The sequence below is a fragment of the Macaca fascicularis genome, chromosome X (assembly GCF_037993035.2).
Source record: "Macaca fascicularis isolate 582-1 chromosome X, T2T-MFA8v1.1".
NCBI lineage: Eukaryota > Metazoa > Chordata > Mammalia > Primates > Cercopithecidae > Macaca > Macaca fascicularis.
Window position 1 is genome coordinate 85,084,944 of NC_088395.1, and position 15,278 is coordinate 85,100,221.

Sequence of the window (15,278 nt, forward strand, 5' to 3'; positions counted from 1 at the left end):
TTCCCCTTTGCCTTCTGCCATAACTGTAAGTTTCCTAAATTCCTCACCAGACGCAGATGCTGGTGCCATGCTTCCTCTGCAGCCTGCAGAAACATGAGCAAACTTAACCTATTTTCTTTATAAATTACTTAGCCTCAAGTATTTACTTATAGTAATGTGGGAACAGCATAACACAAAAAGTTGGTATCGAAGAGAGGGACAATCCTATAAACATACATGAAAATGTAGAAGTGGCTTTAAAACTGTGTAATGAGCAGAAGTTGGGAGAGTTTGGAGGGCTCAGAAGAAGACAGGAACATGAGTGAATGCTTAGAACTTCTTAGAGACTGGTTAAATTATTGTGAAGAAAATGTTGATGGGGTATGGACAGTGAAGTACAGGCTGATAAGGTCTCAGATAGAAATGAGGAACTTATTGGAAACTGGAGCAAAAGTCATGCATGTTATAGTTTATTAAAGAGCTTGGGCACATTTTGTTTATACCCTAGGTGTCTGTGGAAGTCTTAACTTAATCACTCTAAGTGATTACTTAGGGTAATTAGTGGAAGAAATTTCTAATCAGCAGAGCATGCATGATGTGGCCTGGCTGCTTCTAATAGCTTATGCTCAGCTTTGGGAGAAAAAAAATTAAAGTTGCAACTTATATATAAAGGGAAAGTAGAGCATAAAAGCTTAAATTTGCAGCCCGGCCATGTGCCAAAGTCAGAAAAGAACTATTTTGAGAGTAATCCAAGGAGACTGTGGAGCAACTACTTGCTAGAGATATGAACATAACTAAAAAGGAGCCAAGTGCTCATAGCCAAGACAATGCTAATAGCTGATGGCTAATAGCCAATTCCAAGTAGTCTCCAGCACCACAGGCCCAGAGGCTTAAGATAAAAAATTGGTTTTGCCCATGCCTGGGACTTCATGTCTAGAACACCAAAAGCAACGGCAACAAAAGCCAAAATTGACAAATGGGATCTAATTAAACTAAAGAGCTTCTGCACAGCAAAAGAAACTACCATCAGAGTGCACAGGCAACCTACAGAATGGGAGAAAATTTTTGCAATCTACTCAACTGACAAGAGGCTGATATCCAGAATCTACAAAGAACTCAAAGAAATGTACAAGAAAAAAACAAAGAACCCCATCAAAAAGTGGGCAAAGGATATGAACAGACACTTCTCAAAAGAAGGCATTCATACAGCCAACAGACACATGGAAAAATGCTCATCATCACTCACCATTAGAGAAATGCAAATCAAAAGCACAATGAGATACCATCTCACACCAGCTAGAACGGCAATCATTAAAAAATCAGGAAACAACATGTGCTGGAGAGGATGTGGAGAAATAGGAACAATTTTACACTGTTGGTGGGACTGTAAACTAGTTCAACCATTGTGGAAAACAGTGTGGTGATTCCTAAAGGGTCTAGAACTAGAAATACCATTTGACCCAGCCATCCCACTACTCGGGATATACCCAAAGGATTATAAGTCATGCTGCTATAAAGACACATGCACACGTATGTTTATTGTGGCACTATTCACAATAGCAAAGACTTGGAATCAATCCAAATGTCCTTCAGTGACAAACTGGATTAAGAAAATGTGGCACATATACACCATGGAATACTATGCAGCCATAAAAAAGGGTGAGTTCGTGTCCTTTGTAGGGACATGGATGCAGCTGGAAACCATCATTCTCAGCAAACTATCGCAAGAACAGAAAGCCAAATACCGCATGTTCTCACTCATAGGTGGGAATTGAACAATGAGATCACTCGGACACAGGAAGGGGAACATCACACACCAGGTCCTATTGTGTGCAGGGGAAGGGGGGGAGAGTTAGCATTAGGAGATATACCTAATGTAAATGATGAGTTAATGGGTGCAGCACACCAACATGGCACATGTATACATATGTAACAAACCTGTAGGTTGTGCACATGTACCCTAGAACTTAAAGTATTAAAAAGAAATTGGTTTTGTGACCCAGGCACAGGAGCCCCCAGCACTGTGTGGCTTCAGTACACTGCTCCCTGCATCCAGGCCATTCCAACTTTAGCTCCAGCTCAAAGGGGTCCAGGTACAGCTCAGGTCACCACTTTGGAGAGTGTGAGCCATAAGCCTTGGTAGTTTTTATACGGTGGTAAGCCTGCAGGAATGCAGAGTACAAGACTGAAGGAGGCCTGGCAGCTTCTGCCTGGATTTCAGGGGATGTATGGAAAAGCCTGGGTTCCCAGGCAGAAATCTGCTACAGGGTGGAGCCCTCACAGATAACCTCTACCAGTGAAATACTGAGTGGAAATATGGGGTTGTGGGCCCCACACAGAGTCCCAGCTAGGGCACTGCATAGTGGAGCTGTGAGAAAAAGGCCACCTTCCCCCAGATCCCAGAATTGTAGAGCCACTGACAGCTTACACTATGCACCTGGAAAAGCCACAGATACTCAACTTTAACCTGTGATAAATGCTGTGGAGGTTATCCCCTTTAGAGACACAGAGGTGGAGCTGCCCAAGGCCTTGGGAGCCCACCTTTTACACCAGTGTACCCTATATGCAGGAGATGGAGTCAACGGAGTTTATTTTGCAGCTGTAAGACTTAAGTAGTACTCTACTGGGTTTCAGACTTGTGTAGGGCCTGTAGACCCTTTCTTTTGACTAATTTATTCCTTTTGGATTGAAAGTATTTACTCAATGCCTGTACTCCCATTGTATCTTGCAAGTAAACAACTTGTTTTTTATTTTACAGGCTTATAGGTGGAAGGCACTTGCCTTGTCTCAGATGAGACTTTAGACTTCAGAAATTTGTGTGATGCTGAAAGGAGTTGAGAGTTTTGGGGGACTATTGGAAGGAGGTGATTATATTTTGTAATCTGAGAAGAATATTATATTTGAGCAATTGGGGGGTGGGATAATATATTTCTAATATTTTTTCCTGCCAAATCTAATGTTGAAATGTTATCTCCACTAGTGGAGGTGGGGCCTGGAGTCAGGTGATTGGATTTTGGGGACAGATTTCTCATGAATGGTTTTGCATAATCTCCTTGAAGGTATCCTTGTGATATTAAATTATTTCTCATAAGATCTGGTTGTTTAAATGTATGTGACACCTTTCTTCCTTGCTCTCTCTTGCTCCTGCTCGCACCATGCTGGCTTCTCCTTCAACTTCCATTATGACTGTAAGCTCCCTGAGGCCCTCACCAGAAGCAGATGCCAGCACCATGATTCCTGTACAACCTGCAGAACTGTAAGCCAATTTAAACCTCTTTTATTTATAAATTGCCCTGCTTCAGGGATTTCTTCATAGCTATGTGAGCACAGCCTAATGCAGACATCATTGGTGAATTCTGTATTTTTTTTTAACAAATGACAAATCATAGTTATATAAACTCTCATGTTTATTGCAGCATTATTCATAATAGCCAAAGTATAAAACAGCTTATATCCATCTACAAATTTTTAAACGAATGTTAATACCAATTCTTCCCAAATTTTTCCAAAAAAATAGAATAGGTAGAAACATATTTAAACTCAGTTTATGAAGCCAATATTCTGTTATGCAAACCTTACAATAATAAGACTAATATACTTCATGAATATAAATTCAAAAATTTGTAACACAATAATAGCAAACTGAATCCAGCAACATATAAAAAGAATTATATACCATGACAAAGTTGGATTGTATTAGTAAATGCAAAGTTGGTTAAACATGTAAATATCAATCATGTAATATCTATATTCATAAAGCAAAGAACAGAAACCTCTGATCATTTCAATAGGTGTTGAGAAAACAGTTAACAAAATCTAATATCAATTCATGACAAGAATATTCAAGAAATTAAGAGAAGGGAACTTCCTGACTATGATAGAAGGCATTTGAAAATTTTACGGCTAAAAAGATGAATGCTGTCTCTGTAAGATCAGAAACAAGCCAAGGATGTCTTATCTTGCCATTTTTATTTAACATAGTATTGGGAGTTCTAACCAAGGCAATTAGAAATAAAAAGAAATTAATATTCAGATTGGAGAGAAAAAAGGAATATTTTTTATTTATAATTTTTATGAGTACATATTAGGTATATATATTTATGGGGTACATGAGATAATATACCTTATAATACATATTAGGTATATATATTTAGGGGGTACATGATACAGGAATAGACTGCTTAATAATCACATCAGGGTAAATGACGTATCTACTACCTCAAGCACTTACTTTTTTTGTGTGTGTTAAAAACATTTCAATTATAGTCTTAGTTACTTTAAAATGTATAATAAATTATTGTTGACTGTAGTCACCCTGTTGTGCTATCAAGTACTAGCTATTATTTATTCTATCTAACTCTATTTTTGTGTTCATTAACAATTCCCACATCCCTGTCTCCCATTAATGCTTGACAGCTTCTGGTAACCATTCTTCTACTCTCTTATCTTCATAAATTCAGTTGTTTTAATTTTTGGCTTTCACAAATGTCTGAGAACATGTAAAATTTGTCTTTCTGTTATATTCAAGTTGTTGCAAATGACAGGATCTCATTCTTTTTATGGCTGAATAGTACTCTATTGTGTATATGTAACACATTTTCTTTACCCATTACTTTCTTGATGGAAACTTAAGTTTCTTCCAAAATTTGGCTATTGTGAATAGTGTTGCAATAAACATGGATTGTAAAGATCTACTTATTTCCTTTCTTTTGGATATGTACTTAGAAGTAAGATTCTGGATTACATGGTAGTTCTATTTTTACATTTTAAGGAACCCCCATAGTGTTCTCCATAGTAGCTGTACTAATTTACATTCCCACCAACAGTGTATTAGGGTTTCCTCTGCTCCACAGCCACACTACCATTTCTTACTGCCTTTTAGATAAAAGCCATTTTTACTGGTGTGAGATGATGTCTCATTGTAGTTTTGATTTGCATTTATCTAATGATTAATACCACTGAGCACCTTTTCATATATCTGTCATTGGCATGTCTTCTTTTGAGAAATGTCTATTTAAATCTTCTGCCAATTTTTCATTGGATTATTAGATTTTTTTCCTATAGAGCTGTTTCATCCACTTACATATTCTGGTTATTAATCCATTGTCAGAGGAACAGTTTGCAAATATTTTCTTCGATTCTGTGGGTTGTGTGTTCAAGAATTTTTTTTTTTTTTTTTTTTTTGAGATGGGGTCTCGCTCTGTCGCCCAGGCTGGAGTGCAGTAGCGACATCTTGGCTCACCTCAAGCTCCGCTTCCCAGGTTCACGCCATTCTCCTGCCTCAGCTTCCAGCGTAGCTGGGGCTACAGGCGTCCGCCACCAAACCAGTCTATTTTTTTGTATTTTTAGTGGAGACGGTGGTCTCACTGTGTTAGCCAGGATGGTCTGGATCTCCTGACCTCGTGATCCGCCCGCCTCGGCCTCTCAAAGTGCTGGGATTACCGGCGTGAGCCACCGCGCCCGGCCAAGAATGTTTTTTAACTTTATGTGATTCTATTTGTTCATTGTTTGCTTTGATTGCCTGTGTTTGTGGGGGTATTACTCAAGAAATCTTTGCCCAGACCAATATCCTGTAGAGGTTTTCCAATGAATTATTTTTTAGACGTTTCAGAGTCTAAGGTCTTAGATTTAAGTCTTTAATCTATTTTTATTTGATGTTTATATGATGAGAGATAGGGGTCTAGTTTCATTCTTCTGCAAATGGATAGCTAATTTTCCCAGCACCACTTGTTGAAGAGACTGTCCTTTCTCCAGTGTATGTTCTTGGCGACTTGGCCAGAAATGAGTTTACTGTAGATGTATGGATTTACTATTGGGTTATCTATTCTATTCTACTGGTCTATGTGTTTGTCTTTATGCCAGAACCACGTGTTTTGGTTATTGTATCTCTGTGGTAAAATTCAAAGTCATGTAATGTGATTCCTTCAGTTTTGTTCTTTTTGCTAAAGATGGCATTGGCTATTCTGGGTCTTTTGTGGTTTCATATAAATTTTAGGATTTGTTTTTTATTCCTGTGAAGAATGTCATTGGTATTTTGATAGGGATTGCACAAAATCTATAGATTGTTTCTGAAAGTATGAACATTTTAACAATATTAATTCTTCCAATTCATGAACAAGGAATATCTTTCCTTTTTTAAACTTTTTAATAGCTACATCAATGTTTTGTAGTTTTTATTGTAGAGATTGTTCATTTCCTTGGGTAAATTTATTTCTAGGTATCTTATTTGTAGATATAATTAATTTATTGATATCTTTTTTAGATTATTTTTTGTTGGCCTATAAAAATGCTACTAATTTTTAAATTTTGATTTATATCCTGCAATTTACTAAATTTACCAGTTAGTAAATTCACCACTTTCTGGTGGAGTCATTAGGTTTTTTCAAATAAAAAGCCATATTATCTGCAGACATGGATAATTTGATTTATTTTTATATTTGGTTGCCGCTTATTTCTTTATCTCATCTGATTTCCCAGCTAGAACTTCCAGTACTACATTAAAAAAATGGTGGTGAAAGTGGGCATCCTTAAATTGTTTCAGATATTAGCAGAAATATTTTATTTTCTCCCAATTTTTTTTTTGAGACAAAGTCTCACTCTGTTGCCACTGAAGGGCAGTGGCACAATCTTGGCTCACTGCAGCCTCCACCTCTCAGGCTCAAGTGATTCTCCCCACTCAGCCTCCCAAGTAACCGGGACTGCAAGCACATGGCACTATACTTGGTTAATTCATTAAAAAAAAAAACTGTAGAGACAAGGTCTCACTATGTTGTTCAGGCCTATCTTGAACTCCTGGGCTCAAGCGACCCTCTTGCCTCAGGCTCCCAAATTGATGGGATTACAGGTATGAGCCAATACACCCAGTCATATATAAATTTTATTGTATTGATGTGTGTTTCTTATATACCCAATTCCTTGATGGTTCTTATTATGAAGGGATGCTGAATTTTATCAAACGCTTTTTTTTTAGCATCAATTGAAATGGTCATATGGGTTTTCTCCTCTGTGCTGTTGATATGATGTATCACATTGATTGATTACCATATATGTTGAAACATTTTTATTTTCCAGAGATAAAACCGATTTGGTCACGATTAATGCTCTTTATAATGTGTCATTGACTTCAGTTTGCTAGTATTTGTGAGGGACTTCTGCATCAGTGTTCATCAGAGATATTGCAATGTGGTTTTCTTTTCTTGATGTGTCTTTGTCTGGTTTCAGTATAAGGGTAATACTGGCCTCATAAAATTAGTTTAGAAGTGTTCTTTCTTCCTCTGTTTTTCAGAATAGTTTGAGTTGGATTTATATTTTTTCTTTTTTTTTCAATACTCTCACATATTTGCACGTTGTAATACAATATAGCTGTCACATACAACGGCTCTAGTAGGCTTAAATCAAATTACAATGGGCAAGGAAGCCAAAGAAGGGTTTAACACAATATTCAATAAGCAATAATATCTGTTCAGTGTGCAATAAAATAAAAAGTTCTAACCTAGAAACACAGAAAAAGAATTTATTGTTCTTAAGTTCCAGAAATAAAAGTAACAGAATAGAATATAATATTTAACAAGCTGGTCCTATAATTTCTAAACTACAGTCCAATTAAAACATTTAAGCAATAGAAACAATCTACATGTTTTTCTACCAGGTAAATCTACCTGAGAGAGTTATCTATAAAGAAATAGGCTTTAAAACCCTTAACCACAAAGAACCTTTTGTTGTGACATTATGAAGATGGGCTATGCATGTGGCCGGACTAAGCCATTTCCCAGAGATTCTGCTCGCTACTTAGCTGCAGGTGGTGGTCCATCGGTGACACAGTATTTCACATCAATACCAAGCTCATTCAACCAAAGAATCACAGTAATATTTTAAAACCATCTGTTTATATTCATTAGTATTTAAAAATCACAATACACAGATTTGGAAATGTATAGCATGTCCATAAAAGAGTATATCATGTCAGCATAATTTTTTAAAAACACCTAAGCAGCGCAATAAAGAGGGAAGCAGACTCTAGGTGTTGACTATAGTGAAGACATGTTAAAATTATAATTATTGCCATTTCCAAGAGCTTAGAAATAAAAACAAATTTAAAACATGGCGATCATTAAAAAGTCAGGAAACAACAGGTGCTGGAGAGGATGTGGAGAAATAGGAACACTTTTACACTGTTGGTGGGATTGTAAACTAGTTCAACCATTATGGAAAACAGTATGGCGATTCCTCAAGGATCTAGAACTAGAAATACCATATGACCCAGCCATCCCATTACTGGGGATATACCCAAAGGATTATAAATTATGCTGCTATAAAGACACATGCACACGTATGTTTATTGCAGCACTATTCACAATAGCAAAGACTTGGAATCAACCCAAATGTCCATCAGTGACAGACTGGATTAAGAAAATGTGGCACATATACACCATGGAATACTATGCAGCCATCAAAAAGGATGAGTTTGTGTCCTTTGTAGGGACATGGATGCAGCTGGAAACCATCATTCTTAGCAAACTATCACAAGAACAGAAAACCAAACACCGCATGTTCTCACTCATAGGTGGGAACTGAACAATGAGATCACTTGGACTCAGGAAGGGGAACATCACACACCGGGGCCTGTCATGGGGAGGGGGGAGGGGGGAGGGATTGCATTGGGAGTTATACCTGATGTAAATGACGAGTTGATGGGTGCAGCACAGCAACATGGCACAAGTATACATATGTAACAAACCTGCACGTTATGCACATGTACCCTACAACTTAAAGTATAATAATAATAAATAAATTAAAAAAAAAGAAGTTCTGATAGCAAAATTACATCTACTGTAACAACAGCTTCAAGCAAAACGTCAATTCAGAGCTTGAATGTAATTTGTGCTTTGTTTCTATAAGAATGCAGTGTTACTCTCAGACATTTCTAAATGACTAGATTCTTAAATAAGCAGTGAATTTCTTTTCATTTAAGTTGGGTAAGGTTCAGTAGTGAAGCCATCAAGTCCTGGGCTTTTATCTGCTGGGAGAGTTTTTTTTTTCTTTTTTTTAATTACAGCTTCAATTTTATTACTTGTTATTGGTCTATTCAGGTTTTGAGTTTCTTCATTGATTAATACTGGTAGTTTTGTATATGCATAGGAATTTACTTATTTCATCCAAGTTTTTCAGTTTATTGGTATATGGTTGCTTATAGTAGTCTTTAATGATCTTTTGAATTAATGTAGTGTCAGTTGTAATGCCTCCTTTTTCATTTCTGCTTTTATTTATTTGTATCTTCTCTTTTTTTCTTAGTTGAACTACAGGTTTGTGATTCTAAAAAATCCTTTCAAATATCCAACTTCTGTTTTGTTGATCTTCTGTATTGTTATCCTTATTTCAATTTGATTTATTTTTGCTCTGATTTTTATTTCTTTCCATTAATTTTGCCTTTGTTTTGCTGTTGCTATTCTAGTTCTTTAAGATGTATTAATAAGCCATTTACTTGGCATTTGTCTACTTTTAAATTTTTAAAATTTTTAATTTTGTGTGTACATAGTAGATGTATATATCTATGGGGCACATGGGATGTTTTGTCACAGGAATACAATGTCAAATAAGCACATAATAAAGAATGGGGTAAACATCTCCTTAAGCATTTTTCCATTGAATTGTCAACAATCCAATTACACTCATTATTTAAAAATATACAGTTATTGTTGATTGTAGTCACCCTGTTGTACTATCAAATAGTAGGTTTTGATTATCCTTTCTATTATGTGTACCAATTAATCATTTCCATCTCCCCTCTGGACCTCCATTTCCCTGCCCAGCCTCTGGTAGCCATCCTTCTACTCTCTAGCTCCATGAGTTCAATTGTTTTAATCACTGTATCTCACATATAAGTGAAAACATGCAACATTTGTCTTTCTGTGCCTGGTTTATTTCACATAACATAATGATCTCTAGTTCTATCTATGTTGCTGAAAATGACTGGAGCTCACTGTTTTTTTATGGCTGAATAATACCCCATTATGTATATATACCACATTTTGTAATCCATTTATCTAATAATACACAGTTTGCTTTCAAATTTTAGCTCTTGTAAACAGTGCTGCGGGAAGCATAAAAGTGTAGATATTTCTTTGATAGACTGATTTCCTTTCTTTTGTGTATATACCCAGCAGTGGGATTGCTGAATCATATTGTAGCTATATTTTCAGTTGTTTGAGGAACCATGAAGATGTTCTCCATAGTGGTTGTACTAATTTACATTAGCACCAACAGTACACAAGGGTTTCCTTTTCTCTATAGCTTCATCAGCATTTGTTGTTATTGACTTTCTTTTGTATATAAGCCATTTTAACTGTGGTGAGATGATATCTCATTGTAGTTTTGATTTGTATTTCTCTGATGATCAATCAAAGATGCTGAGCACATTTTCATATGCCAGTTTGCCATTTGTATGTCTTCTTTTGAGAAATAGTTATTCAAATCTTTGCCCATCCTTTGATTGGATTATTAGATTTTTTCCTATAGAGTTGTTTGTGTTCCTTATGTATTCTTGTTAAAAATCTTTTGGCAGATGGGTAGGTTGCAAATATTTTCTCATATTTTGTGGGTTTTCTCTTCACTTTGTTGATTGCATCCTGTGCTGTACAGAAGCTTTATAAACTTAATGGAATCACATTTGTCTGTTTATGCTTTGATTGTCTGGGCTTCTGGGGTATTCCTCAAGAAATTTTTGCCAAGATCAAAGTCCTAGGTATTCTCCCAATGTTTTCTTGTAGTAGTTTCATGGCTTGAGGTCTTAGGTTTAAGTCTTTAATCCATTTTTATTTTTTATTTAATGGTTTTATGTAATCAGAGATAGGAGTCTATTTTCATTCTTTTGCATATAGATATCTAGTCTTCCCAGCACCATTTATTGAAAAGACTCTTTTTTCTCCAGTGTATGTTATTGGCAAGTAGGTTAAAATATGAGTTCACCGTAGGTGTGTGGATTTGTTTCTGCATTTGCTATTCTGTTTCACTGGTCTATGTGTACGTTTTTATTCCAGTACCATGTTGTTTTGGTTAATATTGTTCTGTAGTATAATTTGAAGTCAGGTGACATTAGTCCTCCAGCTTTGTTTTTTCTTTTCTTTCTTTTTTTTTATTCCCATAGGGTAACACTGGCTATTCTGGGTCTTTTGTGGTTCCATATAAATTGTAGGATTCTTTCTAAATATTTCTGTGAAGAACATCATTGATATTTTGAAAGGGATTGCACTGAATCTGTAGATTGCCTTGGGTAGTATGGACATTTAAAAAATATCGATTCTTTTAATCCATAAACATAAAATATTTTCCCATTTTTTGTGTCCTCATCAATTACTTTCATCAGCGTTTTATAGTTTCCTTTATATAAATCTTTCATTTATTTGGTTAAGTTTATTCCTAGGTGTTTAATTTTATGTGTTGCTATTGTAAATTAGATTACTTTTTTTTATTTCTTTCTTGCATTGTTCACTGTTGGCATATACAAATGCTACTGATTTTGGTATATTGGTTTTGTATCCTGCACCTTCACTGAATTTCTCAGTTCTAATAGACTTTTTTGGTAGGATCCTTAGGTTTTTCCAAATATAAGATCATATTATCTGCAAGCAGTGATATTTTGACTTCTTCCTTTCCATCTTGGATGCCTTTTGTATCTTTGTCTTGTCTTATTGTCCTAGCTAGAACTTCCAGTACTATGTTAAGTAACAGTGGTGACAGTAGGCATCCTTGTCGTGTTCCAGATCTTATAGAAAAGCTTTTCACGTTTTCCCCATTCAGGGTAATACTACCTGTGGGTCCGTCCTACATGGTTTTTGTTAAGTTAAGGTATGTTTTATCTACACCCAGTTTTTTGAAGTTTTTTTAATAATGAAAGGATGTTGAATTTTAACAAATGCTTTTGCAATGATCATGTAGTTTTATGTTTTATTCTATTGATATGATGTATCACATTGTTTGATTTGCATATGTTGAACCATCCTTACATCCCAGGGATAAATCCACTTTGACTTGATGAGTATTCTTTCTAATGTATTGTTGAATTTGGTTTGCTAGTGTGTTGTTGAGGATTTTTGCATCAATATTCATCAGAGATATTGGCCCGCAGTTTTATTTTTTTGATGTGCCTTTGCCTGGTTTTGGTATCATGATAATATTGGCCTTGTTGAATGAGCTTGGAAGTATTCCCTTCTCCTCTATTCTTTGGAATAGTTTGAGTAAGATTGGTATTAGGTTTTTTAAAAATGTTTGTTAGAATTCAGCAGTGAAGCCCTTAGGTCCTGGACTTTCTTTACTGGGAGACTTTTTATTATGGCTTTGATTTTTCTACTTGTTATTGGTCTCTTCATGTTTTGGATTTCTTTATGTTTCAATCTTGGTAGGATTTATGTATCTAGAAATTTGATATTCCAATGTATTGGTATATAGTTGATCATTGTAGCCACTGATGATTCCTTCAATTTCTTCAGTGTCAATTTTAATATCTCCTTTTTCATTCCTGATTTTACTTATTTGCAACTTCTCTCTCTTTTTTAAGTCTGAATAAAGATTTGTCATTTTTTAACTTTTCTAAAAACCAACTTTTTGTGTCATTAATTTTCTTTGTTTTTTATTTTAATTTCATTTATGTCTTGTCAGATTTTTGTTACTTATTTTCTTCTGGTAATTTTGGTTTGGTTTGCCCTTGGTTTTCTAGTTTTTAAAGATGCACTGCTAGATTGTTTATTTGAAGATTATTCTCTTTTTGATGTAGTCACTTACAGCTATAAAATTTCCTCTTACTACTGCTTTTGCTGTATACTATAAATTACGATCTATTCTTGAGAATATACTTTGTGTTAAGGAGAAAAATGTGTATGCTGCTGCTCTTGGACAAAATGTTCTGTAAATAGCTATTAGATTTTTTTGGTCTATAGTGCAGATTAAGTCTGATGTTTCTTGATTTTCTTTCTGGAAGGCCTGTCCAATGCTGAAATTGGGGTGTTAAAGTCTCCAGGTGTTATTGTATTAGAGCCTATCTCTCTCTTTAGCACTAATAATAGTTGGTTCATATGTTAGGGTGCTCCAGTGTGGGGTGCATATATATTTAAAATTATATAATTTTATAAAATATATATCATATATAATAAATGATATATGCATAATTGTATAATGATATATAAAAATATATATTTGCTGATTTGAGCCTTTTATCATTATATAGTGACCTTCTTTATCTCTTATACATTTTTGTCTTGAAACCTATTTTGTCTCATATAATATAGTGACTCATGCTTTTTTTGTCTTTTATTATCATAAAATATCTTTTCTATCTCATTATTTTCAGTCTGTGTGTGTCTTTATAGGTGAAGTATGTTTGTTTTAGGCAAAAGATCAAGGGATAAATATATATATATTTATCCATTCTATGTCTTTTGAGTGGGAAGTTTAGTCCGTTTGCATTCAATGTTGTTATTGATAAATAAGGACTTACTCCTGCCACTTTTTAATTTGTTTTCTGGTTGCTTTGTGGTCTTCTCTTTCTTTTTTTTCTTTTATTCCTGTATTCTGCTAATGAAAATAATTTTCTCTGGTGATATAATTTAGTATTTTGCTTCTTATTTTTTGTGCATCCATTGTATGTTTTTTGGTTTGAGGTTACCATGAGGCTAGCAAATATTATTTTAGAGCCCATTATTTTAACCTCATAGCAACTTAAGGCTATTTGTGTGGAGAAAAAAACAAACAAAATTAAATAATAAAAAACTCTTCTTAACTTTGTCCCACTTTTGGTTGCTTTTATTTATATCTGATTGTATTATGTCTTGAAAAGATATTGTAGTTATTATTTTTAATTGGTTTGTCATTTAGTCTTTCTACTTAGAGTAAGAGTAGCTTACAAACCACAGTACAGTGTTATAATATTATGTATTTTTTGTGTACTTACTATTTCCAGTAAGTTTTGTACCTACAGGTGATTTCTTATGGCTCATTAATGACTTTTTTTCTGATTGAAGAAATTATAATTTCTTATAGGACAGCTCTTGTATTAATAAAATCCCTCAGCTTTTGTTTGAGAAAGTTTTTATTACTCCTTCATGTTTGAAGAATTTTTTTTGGATTTTTTTATATGATATATGGTAACAGGTTTTTTTTCTTCCACACTTCAAATATGTCATGCCACTGTCTCTTGGCCTGTAAGACTTCCACTGAAAAGTTTGCTGCCTAATGTATCAGAGCTCCTTCGTATTTTTATTATTTAGTTTTTCTCTTGCTGCTTTTAGGATCCTTTCTTTTTCCTTGACCTTTGAAAGTTTGATAATTAAATGCCCTGAGGTAGTCTTATTTCAGTTATATCTGCTTCGTGTTCTATACTTATTGTACTTGAATATTGGTATCCTTCTCTATGTTCGGGAAGTTCTCTGTTAATGGCCCTTCGAATAAACTTTCTATCCCTATCTTTTTCTCTACCTCCTCTTTAAGGCCAATAACTCTTCAATTTACCCTGTTGAGGTTATTTTCTAGATCATGTAGATTTGATTTTTTTTTCTTTTGTCTCCTCTGACTCTGTATTTTCAAATAGCCTGTCTTCAAACTCACTGATTCTTTCTTTACTTGACTCATTTTAATACTAAAGACTCTGATGCATTCTTCAGTATGTCAAATGTATTTTTCAGCTCCAGAATTTTTGCTATATTCTTTTCAGTTATTTCAACTTCGTTGTTAAATTTATCTGATAGAATTCTGAATTCCAACTCTGTGTTATCTTGAATTTCCTTGAATTTTCTTAACAGAGTTATTTTGAATTATCTGTATGAAAGTTCATGGGGGGGGGGGGGGGGCAGAGCAAGATGGCCGAATAGGAACAGCTCCAGGCTCTAACTCCCAGCGTGAGTGACACAGAAGACCGGTGATTTCTGCATTTTCAACTGAGGTACTGGGTTCATCTCACTAGGGAGTGCCGGACAATCGGTGCTGGTCAGCTGCTGCAGCCCGACCAGCAAGAGCTGAAGCAGGGCGAGGCAGCGCATCACCTGGGAAGCACAAGGGGAAGGGAATCCGTTTTCTTAGCCAGGGGAACTGAGACACACAACACCTGGAAAATCGGGTAATTCCCACCCCAATACTGTGCTTTAAGCAAACAGGCACACCAGGAGATTATATCCCACACCTGGCCGGGAGGGTCCCACGCCCACGGAGCCTCCCTCTTTGCTAGCACAGCAGTCTGCCATATCGCAGCAAGGCAGCAGCCAGGCTGGGGGAGGGGCGCCAGCCATTGCTGAGGCTTAAGTAGGTAAACAAAG